Raw genomic sequence first — 12,354 nt, forward strand, 5'->3', positions numbered from 1 at the left:
TCAGAATCCCTGACAGGGTTTGTTAAGCTCCACCACAAGAGAGAAGGACTATAAAACAGTTAAAAAAAAAAAAAACTAAATTAAATTTTCAAAGTATTTTAGTAACAATTTACAATCACATTAAAATAATTACCATTAGTTAATGTATCAGGTATCATCAACTTCCAATGAATGTTACATTATAATAATACATGCTATTTACACGTTTTTTTTTTTTTTTTTTTACACAAACTCATATTTTTAACAAGGTGCATGACCTACAAATGAAAAAATAATATTTTATTTATTTTAAATAGTGAGCGGTTAAAAAAATGTTAGTTGTTAGTTATTAGTTTACCTATAATGCAAAAACCCTTATTATAAAGTGTTACTGTATTTTCAAAAGCAAATAATCACATCTATACTTCACTACTTCACTATACATTGCATTTGGAGGAATCCCACAGCAATTGTATTATTTTCACACTCTTCACTAGAAGCCACTATAAGCACTCACTATACGGCTCACTAAATAAGATTCTATGGGCCTCTGAATGACTGAAATAGACATGGCCGCAGTGGCAGGGCAGTTTTTCCAGATCCTGCACTTGGAGATATTTTGGGATCATGATGAGATATTGATTGTTGGCAGGGTGAGAGCTGATTGGTTGATGGGCTGGACACTCATTGATCTATGGGTCTTGTTTGGGTGCTTGAGTTATGGGCAACGGACAGTCCTGAGGCTCTGGGTTTTTCACACAGATGGGGAACCCCCCTCTAATGGAGTACATGCTCCATAAATTTTAAAATCATTCTTTTTTTTTCCTTTTTTTTTTTTGGAAGAGTAATGGATTCAAGATAATGAAAACTGAAAAAAATGGTTGACTGAACAGAATTACATGTAGGTAAAATACAGGGAAGAAAAATAAGATATTCATGAAGGACCGCATTATGTTTCTACTTAAAACGGTTTTTAAAATAGCAACAAAGCAAAAGCGAATTTAAGAACAATTCTGTTTTCTAGCATTTAAAGCAATAGCGGAGTCAGCTGTGAATCTTTAGCATTAACAGTGCAGACCTACTCCAAACCACTACAGAGCCTGAATGTTGGATAAAAGACCCAGATGGCTAAGCCCTCGCTCTGTGGAGGCCAGGGGCCAATCATCCAGCGTTTGTCAGGGTCAAACAGTGTTAATTTTGACAGCAAATTTGGATTTAGTCTTAGTCTTAGTCTTTTGAATAACACACTATTTAGTTTTAGTCACATTTTAGTCATCTGAAATGTTTTAGTCTTAGTCTAGTTTTAGTCGACTAAATATCATAAGAGTTTTAGTCTTAGTCTAGTCTTAAGTCTTTTAGTCTTAGTCTAGTTTTTTTTTAGTAGAACAAAGTAAACATAGTTGACTTGACTAAATGTTTCTATCAGTCTGTTATGGAATGGTATTTATAAAATAAACATAAGGCCTGCTCTCAATGAAAAATATACATGCTCTCTGAAAAAGATATGCATTCGTCCTGAATGATATGCAATGCATATGACATTCTTTCAAGATGAAGTACAGTATTATTGAAACAGACAACCACCTATATTATATTTGTATTGTATGTTCATTCTATTTCTTTATTTGTGCTATTTACACAAAGTTTACATTTTTTTAAGTTTGCTTTTGTTCATTTAAAATAGCACTGCATAGTCTTCACTGTTAAAATAAAATACACAATCAAACAAAAATGTTTTCAGACACCTTCAACGTTTCTTAAAATATCACAGTTTATTTGCTGTAGTTTAGAAATTGGTAATAAAATATGACAATAACTCAGGATTAAACTGTGTCAGAACAACAAATTCATCTTGATAATGTCTGATGCAATGCTTAATTTGGTTCAGTCTGTGGTGTGAAAAGGTTGCATTAGAAATTAAAGAAAGAAACACTTAAGCAAAACATGCTCAGGTCCCTAATAATTTTTATTATTTTTTTATTTTTTAGTCACTAGTAAAACAATATAATCTATTCTATCTGATTTTCGGATTGACTTTGGATAAATTCTTGTTAAAACTACAAAGTAATTCAATCAAGAGCAGTGAGTGATTTACTTTCATTTTCATACATTAAAGACACTGACAGCAGAGCTAGTAAATTAGGCGCGGTCACTTTAAGAGACAAATGCATCCATTATAAAGATACACATCCGATTTCTTTCCAACGCTTTACTTTCACTGAAGACATAACTACAGACTTTTTCGAACACACTTTCCAAGACGGGTATTTCGACATATTTAGTATGTATTTGTTGTCGGTACAAAAGCAAGAAGACTTTGAGACGCGTCTCTGCTTGCTCCCTGAACACCAGAACACCGCGCTGCTGAATTGAGCTCTTTCACTTTTCGCTCTTTTTCTTGTGTTTATTTAAAATGCGATTTGTATTTTTTCGTTCAGGGTGCAGGAGGACGCAAACGTCCTGAAAGAGAGCTCAGTTCAGTGTTGCGCGAGTAACCAGCTGCTCAGTTCAACTTTCCCGCAGCGCGGGGCTGAAGCCAACTTGATGTGTTGAATGCTTGGAGCACGTTATAAAACGTATTCTTAAAATACACATTTCTGTTTTAATAAATGCTCATATTAAAACATAGCATTACACATAAGTAGGTACAAAAATAATCAGTGATACATTTACGACCCCATAAAAATTTGGGTCGTAATGGCATTTCAAAAGGTTGCAGTGTTGTTCCCTGTGTAAACAACTTAACTGTTATGAAAACGTCCTCGAAACTGTGCCAATTTCTGCAAACTCAACTTTGTTATCTGTTCTGTGTAGCTGCTGCTGCGTTTGTTTAGCTGTTGCGCTTGCATTTGCCGCGGCTTTTTAAAATGGCTCGGCTGCTTCTGCATAGATCAACCTACCCTGAAAGATTCGCTCTGATTGGATCTCTTCTCCATTCGTCCCTCCCATATATTTTCGTCTCATTTTTATTCGTTGACTAAAGTGTCAGTTATATTTCGTCACGTTTTTCGTCATCATATCTGACTTTTTATTTAGTTTTTATTTAGTTTTCGTCCGTGAAAAAGGTTAGTTGACGAATATTTTTCGTCATAGTCTTCGTCAACGAAATTAACACTGGGGTCAAAGAAACAGACTGTGCCCATGACAGCAGCCAGGGTCAGCGTCTCCCCCTCTCCTCCGTTATTGCGCTCTGACATTCTCTGAATTATCTGGGCAGGACGCTCATGGCAAAACAAGTTTTGGCCTTAGTCTGGAGACACAAAACAACTCGCAAACAATAATTTGATGGTCATCTCAGGATACTTTGCTATTTATAGAACTTCCGTTGCCCTGAGCCATCCTGTAATCATTCTGATTTCTATACAGTATGTCTGTCATGTAGATATAATTCCAATTCCAAGTTAAGGCCTCTGAACAAGATGTTATTTATTCTTTTAATTATGTAAACAGGTTGTCTGTAAAATCTTAGAACATAACTGATGGAGCTCAAATTAGATTTTTTTTTTAGTAGTAATGAAGTAATGAATAAATAATTTTGGAATGAATATAGAAACATAATTTATGGTCTAATAGCATTGCAAACTATATGAATTTATATATGAAGGTAAAAAATTATCTAGTTCTAAAAAATATCTAGTTCTCTTGGGGTGGGATTATTAAATAAACCTGTAAACTTCATCTATAAATAAGGTAGCAATAAAATCTAATGACAGTGTCAAAAATGTCAGGGCTTACATAGCTCACACTACGAGATTTAAAATGTGAGGCCATGCCATTTTTTTGATTACAGTGAGAAAAAGCAGCTTTTATTCTACTATCCAGAGACATTTCTGTCTTGAATAAAATAATAAACCAAGGAAAAAACTGAGAGTTAACGTATATAACCCAGGTTCTGGGATCGATACAAACCTTCTCATTTAGGATCGATTTTAAAATTCTTTTTTTAGTTTAGTGCCTTAGGATGTGTCAGAGTGTCACAGTAATTCTCTTCCTAGATACACCTTTAGATCTTAAAATGAAAGACGACAAAATGTTCTAAAAAGAAAGTATGGTGAAGAATGTTTTATATTTCTATTTTATTCGAAATCTGATGTTCGTCCTTTGTGTTTGGAGTTAATTTATTTCTCCAGTATGGCTTTTATTATAATTTATTAAGGGATCTTTGTTATCGTTTTGTTATTACTGATGATTTTTATGATGTTCATAACTGTTATGCTTTATTCAAATAAAAACTACACTCATTTGAATTCCAATTAAGCATGTTGGGTTGCTTACAATGTAGAAAATGTGCTTTTTAAATCATGTTTGTCCTAATCAAGATTTTTCTTTATTTTCATAACTATGAAAATTGTAGAGTCACACTGAAGGCATCAAAACTATGAATTAACATGTGACTCTACAATTATCATAGTCATGAAAATAAAGAAAACTATTTGAATGAGAAGGTGTGTCCAAACTTTTGGTCTGTACTGTATATATAAAAAAGATCAGGCCAGTAGTATTAATTGGTATTTTGCTTCTCCTGTGTATTTATTCATTCACTTATTTAAGTACTTATTTTTTTTTCCTAATAAAACCTCAAAATTCAAAGCGACAAATGAAAATATATATTTTTCTGGCACACCAACCACAAAACTCCATCTGAACACAAACAGTATCTCAAAAAAGTTAAGAGTTACAGTGTGAGTGTAATTATGACCTTCGACTGCTATTACAGAAACCAAACACACATAGTAAATATGGTTTGAAAGCTCAGGTGTTTTCCTTACAGATGGGGAAAAATTTCAAAAAGAAGAAAAAAATTCACGACTGACCTTGCCCTTGTTCAAAAATGTACGGAAACACAACATCAGTACAACAGTAATCCGTTCACTGAAACCTCAAGGTCCTGCTCCTGTCTGAGAGGATTTGATCAGGATTTTTCCACTCTGCTCAGAGAGTTGCTCAGGGAAACGATTAGAAATCCTAAAGACAGAGGAACACGATGAAACCACTGCAGAGCAAAGAGGATAATTAGAGAGACAGCTTAATAATAAAGTTTTGACCACAATCTATCCAGGATAATTTCACTGTTTCATAAATGGTTTAAAGCAGATGACTTACAGATATTTAACAATAATTTCATAATTAACAGTTACTCTACGTACAGCAGGGTAGAATGTTATTCAGCGAACTTATAGTAGATTAGAATACTGAAGTTACGGTCAAAATTCTAAAGATCAACTCCTGTGTCCTGCAAATTACTGTACAAAAATAACCATCACAAAATATTAGAGTGTAATTTTTTTCTCTCATTTGAAGTCACCACTCGGGTGATTAGTGTTGGGAATTGTCTGGGAATTCGGCTCTTATTTACTTTTAATTCAATTACTTTCTTTCCAGCCAGTGTAATACTGTTACAGAACACAACTGATTGTTACATGGGAAAAAATTATCTTAGTGATTGATTCTAGTCCAATCATAACCTGCAATCTAAATGGTATGTGCCAATATTATGTTACAGAACAGAAATAATGAAATAAAACAAATAAAATACAAAATATGATCAACAGAGGACTGAGCTGTGAAATTTATGCTTGTCCGTGACTATGGTACATTAGTCAAGATTAAACTCTTTCAAATACTCTGTGGGCAAGCTCAGCTGGGCCTGGTTCATGGTTGTCATTAATGAGACAGCCTAATACTTCAAACAGAATTAATGTAGAATTTTCTTGCAAGAGAAATGCATGGACTACTCTGACGATATTTATGTGGCATTCTTTATGCGCACACCCTGCCAGTAGTACTAAATCAAATGGTGCAGTTATTCCAGCGAAGCGTAATTTTTCTTAATTTAAAGGTTGGAATAGTAAGCACATTTCATATATCAATTAATAGACAAAAACTGGACAACAACTCTGTCCTATCACATCATATCCAACTTTATAATAACTTACTTTGTGGAACACACACACACAAAAAGATATATTAAAAATGTCTTACTGTTTTTTGTTTAGTTTTTTTTGTCCAAAGTTGTTTAAACCTCAGCAATTTTCAAAAAAGGTTTCAGATGACTTGAGACTTGACTAGAACTTCAAATCAAATAATCATAGACCGCTCACTTGATTCAATTTAACATTCTGCCATTTAATTTTGTGAGTAATCAGCAGTATGAGCCTTCATGGGTCTGTTACAAACAGCAATCTTAATTTCCATATGTCAGGTTTTAAGATGCAGCATGTTGTCATTAAGAATCACCTGCTTTTGAACATTTAGCGGTCAGTCTGTCTGACTCAACAGGACTCATGCGATAACATCTATTATCAGTGTTGCTGAGAAAGCAGCAACACTGCTCCGGGTTGAACCTGTCCTTGTCCATTCTGCTGCTCAGTTCATTAAAACCCTGACAATCTGGCAGTTCCCACTCTCCCATCAGGTATCAGCGAACCAAGCCAGGGCCATGCTGAGAACAACAAAACACAACACCAACGGGTGCCCACTAATACACACACAACCGTATGAGGACAGCGCCCATACCATCTGTTCGCAAAAGAATTAGAGCCTCCATAGTTCCAAACTACACTCAAGAGCTTTTCATAAATATTCTTGATGCCGGCTACCTGTCTAGCATAGATTGCAGTGGTAGAAAGATGTAGAAGTTCACAGGGAAAGATACATGACACGCTGTTCAGTTTATGACCATTAATAGATACATACACATACACCTACATGCATATATAACACTAAGGCTACATTCACATTAATCTTGATAAACTTGAATATGTCTTTTTCTCTGTTTTGGCATTTGGTCCACACTGAGACTGTGTTTTTGTGCAACTGATTTTTGTAGACACTCTCCCAAGTAGATCAATTTGAAAACTAATTTTTGCATTGTAGTGTGGATTGTGAAGACTGAGTTATTAGAAAATTATGACAGGTTTAGTCGTGATGAATATTGCACCCACATATATGTGGTTGTTCCACCACTGTTGCGGCTGCAATTCACTTTAATAATGTTGCTAAAGATAAATGTCATTTTGTACAATCTTCATGTTACATTCCTACAAAGATGATAACTTATACACTCAAAAGTGCTGTCCTATACAGATTATCCTATCCTATCCTATGTAACCTATCAAAAAGTAAAGAAACGTACCATGGTATTATTTCGAGAACACTGCAGTACAATGTAAATGCCATGGTACATGAACAAAATCATCATTCATTAAAGTATCTGATATCACTTTAGTACCAATATAGTGTTGCAATGGAAAAAATAAAATCATAGTGCAAAAACAAACTAAACCGTAAGGCATGGTACTCAACTTTTTATTGCCAAGTGCACATGGGAGCCTGAATTCCCACTGTTGCACAATTCATCTAACAGCTTGCTTGCTGAGTCGTGCCCACAGGTTTGATATTAATGTTTAATTTGTAAACAGAGACCAAAAAAAAACCCATGTTACATTTTCAGAGGGTTATGTAAGGTACTGTTGTAAGGTACTAAGGTAATTAATCAGAGGTTAATATTATACCAACATTGCATGGTGATCATACGAGTGAATCAAAGTTGATGTTAATTAATTCTGTACAAATGTATCACACATTACTCAGTGCAGTCTCAACATGTATCAATTATCCATTGTTGGTGTGTAAGCATGGAGGCATATATTCGATATACACATATATTTGTGTTAATACATCATACACACCCCAGTCTTCAACAATCATCTTCTGTCCTCATCTCAGCACACCGGATCAGACACAAGCTGCAAAGGAACGCCACCGTGACTGTTCAGCTAAGTCTCTGCACAAGATTATCAGCTCATTATCTCACCTGTGATCATTGCTTGCTCCGCTCCTGAAACATTTAATAAAACTCTGCGAGACTGTCATTTACCTGGGTTGTCTCTTTCTGTTTGCTGACAACTACAGGACTTTTATAATCTTTCAGATTTTTCAAAACAGATATGAAAACATTAAGCCTGTGTTATATTTTGTGTGATATTTCTGGTGGTTTTGATACCACGGCTCAAACTCATGATCACTACACTCGGGTTATAAATGACATTATCAGCGCAAGATGATAGCAGCTATTTCTGGGGCATTTTGGCTTCATTTTTCTACAGTGCAAGGAAATATAGAAGAGTTGTCCATCTTTTTTACAGTCTATGATCTATCTTGAAAGGTTTCTACTTTATCATTTAAAAGAGTCTCTCTCTTTTGGGTTTTATGGTTCTGCTGAGGTCGGGCTGGCTAAAGGATCATGCTAAATGTCCCTTGATGTTCCTGGGTTCCTTATGTCCTCGGGTGCTGGAGCTACACAGGCTAGTAAAATGAGAAGAGACAGAATAGAGGGAGGGTAAGAGGAGTGGGGAGGGAGAGAGCTGCTGTCAGGAGAGCAAAAAGAAGAGCTGTGAGGAAGAAGCTAAAGATAGTGAGAGGAGGAAGGGAGGGAGGAGAGTGACTGAAGAAGAGATAGGATGCTGCAAGAGAGGAGATGGAAAGCTATGAAAGGGGAGGAGGAATAGGGATCAAAAGAAGAGAGCAAATGTGTGTAGGGCACAGTAGAAAGACACAGTAGAACAGAACCCTCAACAGAGTGAACAAATACACCCCAACCAAAAAAAAAAAGAGTGAGGGGGAAGCCCTGCAAGTCTACTGGGGAAATTACAGTGGTGAGGATTTATTGCTTCGAGATTAATTGGGTTCAACCCATACTCAGAGAAAATCCATTAAAGTCAGCAGTGTGAGGCTACAGCAGCCATTCAGTGTGCATTGTGCAGGCATGAGGGAGGGATGTTTCAGACAAATACCAGCTCTTAGAAAACAAGAAAGTTAATTCATGCTAATTTGGAAGACATTTCAGACCAGAGTATTGTTAACTTGGAATTGTCATAAAAGCATAGAAAGTAACATTAGATAAAAAGTCCAAACTATGATATAAAAAGCAATAATTATAACATAAAAGTAAAAATGATGACAAAATTAAATTTTTAATCTCAGATCATTTATATTTTTATCTCATAATGATGACTTAGTATCCCAATTTTGACTTTTCATAATTTACTCTTTTTTTGTTGTAATTATGACGTGTCTTATTTTGACTTTATTTTTTCATAATTATAATTTATCATATTTTTCCCCTTTTTTTAATCTTCTAAACATATGCATTAACCTGACAAATTTGGCCTCGAACATATCTTATTCTATATTAAATGTATGTATGTTGCTACATTTTCATAATTTTTGGGGTAAAAATGTCATTTAAATTTATATCAAGCTTTCTTAATATATTTAACGGGTTTACACATATATTGCAAGAGACAAACAAGTCCAGCCCTCATGCAAATATACACTGGCCTTTCAATGCAGCTGTCGGAGCAAAATGATTTTTAAAGTGTACTCTCATGGTAAGACAGACAGATGACTTGGATCATTTCAGACAGGGATTCCCGGCACAGAGCTGTGTGTGTGTGTTTCATGGTATTCCCCTCAACAACTACACACACATACACACACTACTTCTGCCGTATTGCAGTGCCTCTCCCTGACACACACCAGCATTCAGAAACCCACACTGCAGAACATGAACATATGGTGCTGCATACCAATCACAGAGAACTCTGGGATACGGCTGGGAGGCCCATCCCTTCCCACTGCAGTCAGCTGCATGGTGCAGGCCTGACCAGGATCACACTGCAGGGACTTAAACGCCCAGCAGAGACCGCAGTTTACAGATGAATCCATTCCGTCGGATTGTACTGTTGAGATGTGGATAACAAAAAAATGTAGCATGCCCCGTTACGCTATAATGGGCATAATATAGCTATTATGTTTGAAAAATATAATCAATTCAACATGAGAAATATGACAAATTCCCTATGCATCTGAAAAATGATGCGTCATTCCCCTCAGGAAACAGACATGATGGGACCAAAGCCATTGTTAGAGAAAAAATAAGGGATCTGGTTTGTGTCTTAGAAGAGACTGACAAGTGCAGCTAGAAACTGACCTTGATTCAGACAGCGATCTTGGAGGCGGTTGACGTTGTACATCAATAAAATGCTCCCACACATTTCACATGTGCCTACAGTTATAATCTGTCCTTTTGCACGGTTCACTGACAGAGCTGAAATGTAAAGGCAACATCAAAGCTCCAAAAGTATCAAAACATGTATTAAATTGAATAATTAAATTAAAAACCAATTATTTTAAAGCTTAATAGGTTATTAAAATATACAAAACTTGATGTTGGAGATGCCTTTTCTGTAGCTGGTCCTAGATTATATTTAAATCTCGGCTGAAAACATATTTGTATTACTTGGCTTTTGGATGAATGGCATTTTACATATTGTGTACTTTTGTTATGGATTTTTGTCATTCTCTTTGATATTCTTACTTTTTTATAGTATAGTATCCATGTTATTTGTTTATGGACAGCACTTTGGTAGAGACTAGATCCTTTTAAATGTGCTATATAAATAAACTGACTTTGACCAAATTGACCTTGCCCAAAACAATCATCCTACAGAAATGAAAAAATGAACAATGAAAACGCAAAATTGTGAAAATGGTGACGACATGCGCACAAGGCCCAAGCCGTCCTAAGTCCAAAGTATACTTTGTTTTTGTATGCATATGCACTAGAAAGCTTCACCTTTGTCCCATTTACATGCCCTCGAAACACTGTTGTCCAATCAATTAATGGTTAAAACGCATAACATTTTCCATTTTTAGTTGAAAACAGTGTAGTGTAAAGCCTCTTAAAAGTCATAGTGTGAACACTGAGTGTTATGATTGACCGATCAAAATTTAGTAATCTAGAGCTTGATTAATTTGCCACACAAACATTGTTATTCTCTTTTGAGTCTTTAAAAAGTAATTGGTTATGGATACATGCCAAGCATTCACGTGACCTGTATAAGCACATTTAACTAATTTTAGAAAACAAACATCATCTGGAATCAAAATAATTAAACCTGATGCAATTTTCTACACACCTACAGCTAAACGGCGTTTCCATGCAATTAAAATAAATCACTCTACTCAGTGTAATTTAGATTGTTGCAACATGGTCCTTTCTATAAAATAGTATTTTCACACAAACGCCGTGCACCATGTAATTGAGTGATTACGTGGCTGTTACTTCTTTAGAAAACAAATGCAAATCAGCGTGGCCTTACTTTGCCAACCACACAGGGAGCAAGAACTCCAATTATCCGGCATTACGTGACGTTCGGCAGCTGTGGTATGAAAAATCACAGGAATGTGTGGTAGCAGAATGAAAAAAATAAAAGCTGTTTGTTTTAATCAAAGGCAAAGGAGGCCCCAAGGTCTCCGTATAGATCTTGCCAGTTATGCAACATAATTCAAGATGAAATTGGGTATGTATCATTCATCAAGTCACGGCTTACGCAATACACCACACTTCAGATAGAACGCACAATGAACCCTTTCATGTATATTTCAGAAAAAGGAATCTATTATTCAGGAGACGGAGAGAGTTTGTGATCAAGTTCTTCCAAGTTTGTTTCATTGCACAAAGAGCTTTAAGCTTTTTTATAAACTCTTTAAAATAAACAAACCACTTGACTTGAGAAGAAATAAAACGGAATGAGACAAGGACTCCAACTCCAACTAGTCAAGCAGCATGCAGTTCTGATCTTACTGCAGTGCAGATGCTTGTAACATACTATTTTTAGAGTGTACATGTAACAACATACTACAAAAACACAGGCACCAATTCAAATCATACACGGCATAAAGTACACAATAGGAGCTACTTTGCATGAACTGGATTATAGGAGTTTATTTTGCAGTTGTGGGCAGGAACGGATGGATTGAAAATGTATGTGGCTTACGCCCAGAGACCAAAGCTCTAAGCAATGTGCTCTTCCATCCATGGAGAAAACATTTGATCAGCTATTCATGTTGTTTCTATAATCCATATCCCCAGCGGTCGATCATGTGCTGTGAATACTTAAACATTGTATTCAAAACACTCAGAAAGCTCTTCTTTTTTTCCCCCAATTTCTGCACCGTCACGCCCAGCTGCTTTTGCATCAGTTAACTCCCTACAGGCTAAACACGGCATTTGAAACACACACACGGTGTCTTGTTTTGAGTGAAGAGCAGTCCAGTTTCTGCTTATAAAGGGCATTATACACTTGTAGAAGGGGTCCCAAAAGGTTTTTTTTTTTTTTCTCTCAATGATGCTATAAAAGAATCATTTTGGGTTCCCCAAAGAACCTTTCAGTGAACGGTTACATTTTTTTTTTCATCGTACATTTTAATCATCTACAGAACATTCTTCACTATAAAGACACTTTGTGCCAGTGCTCAAGGCCTGCATTACTGTCATCTCTGCTAGAGCACAATGCCAATAATTACATT

Source organism: Carassius auratus, chromosome 45 (genome assembly GCF_003368295.1).
Source record: "Carassius auratus strain Wakin chromosome 45, ASM336829v1, whole genome shotgun sequence".
NCBI classification, from domain to species: domain Eukaryota; kingdom Metazoa; phylum Chordata; class Actinopteri; order Cypriniformes; family Cyprinidae; genus Carassius; species Carassius auratus.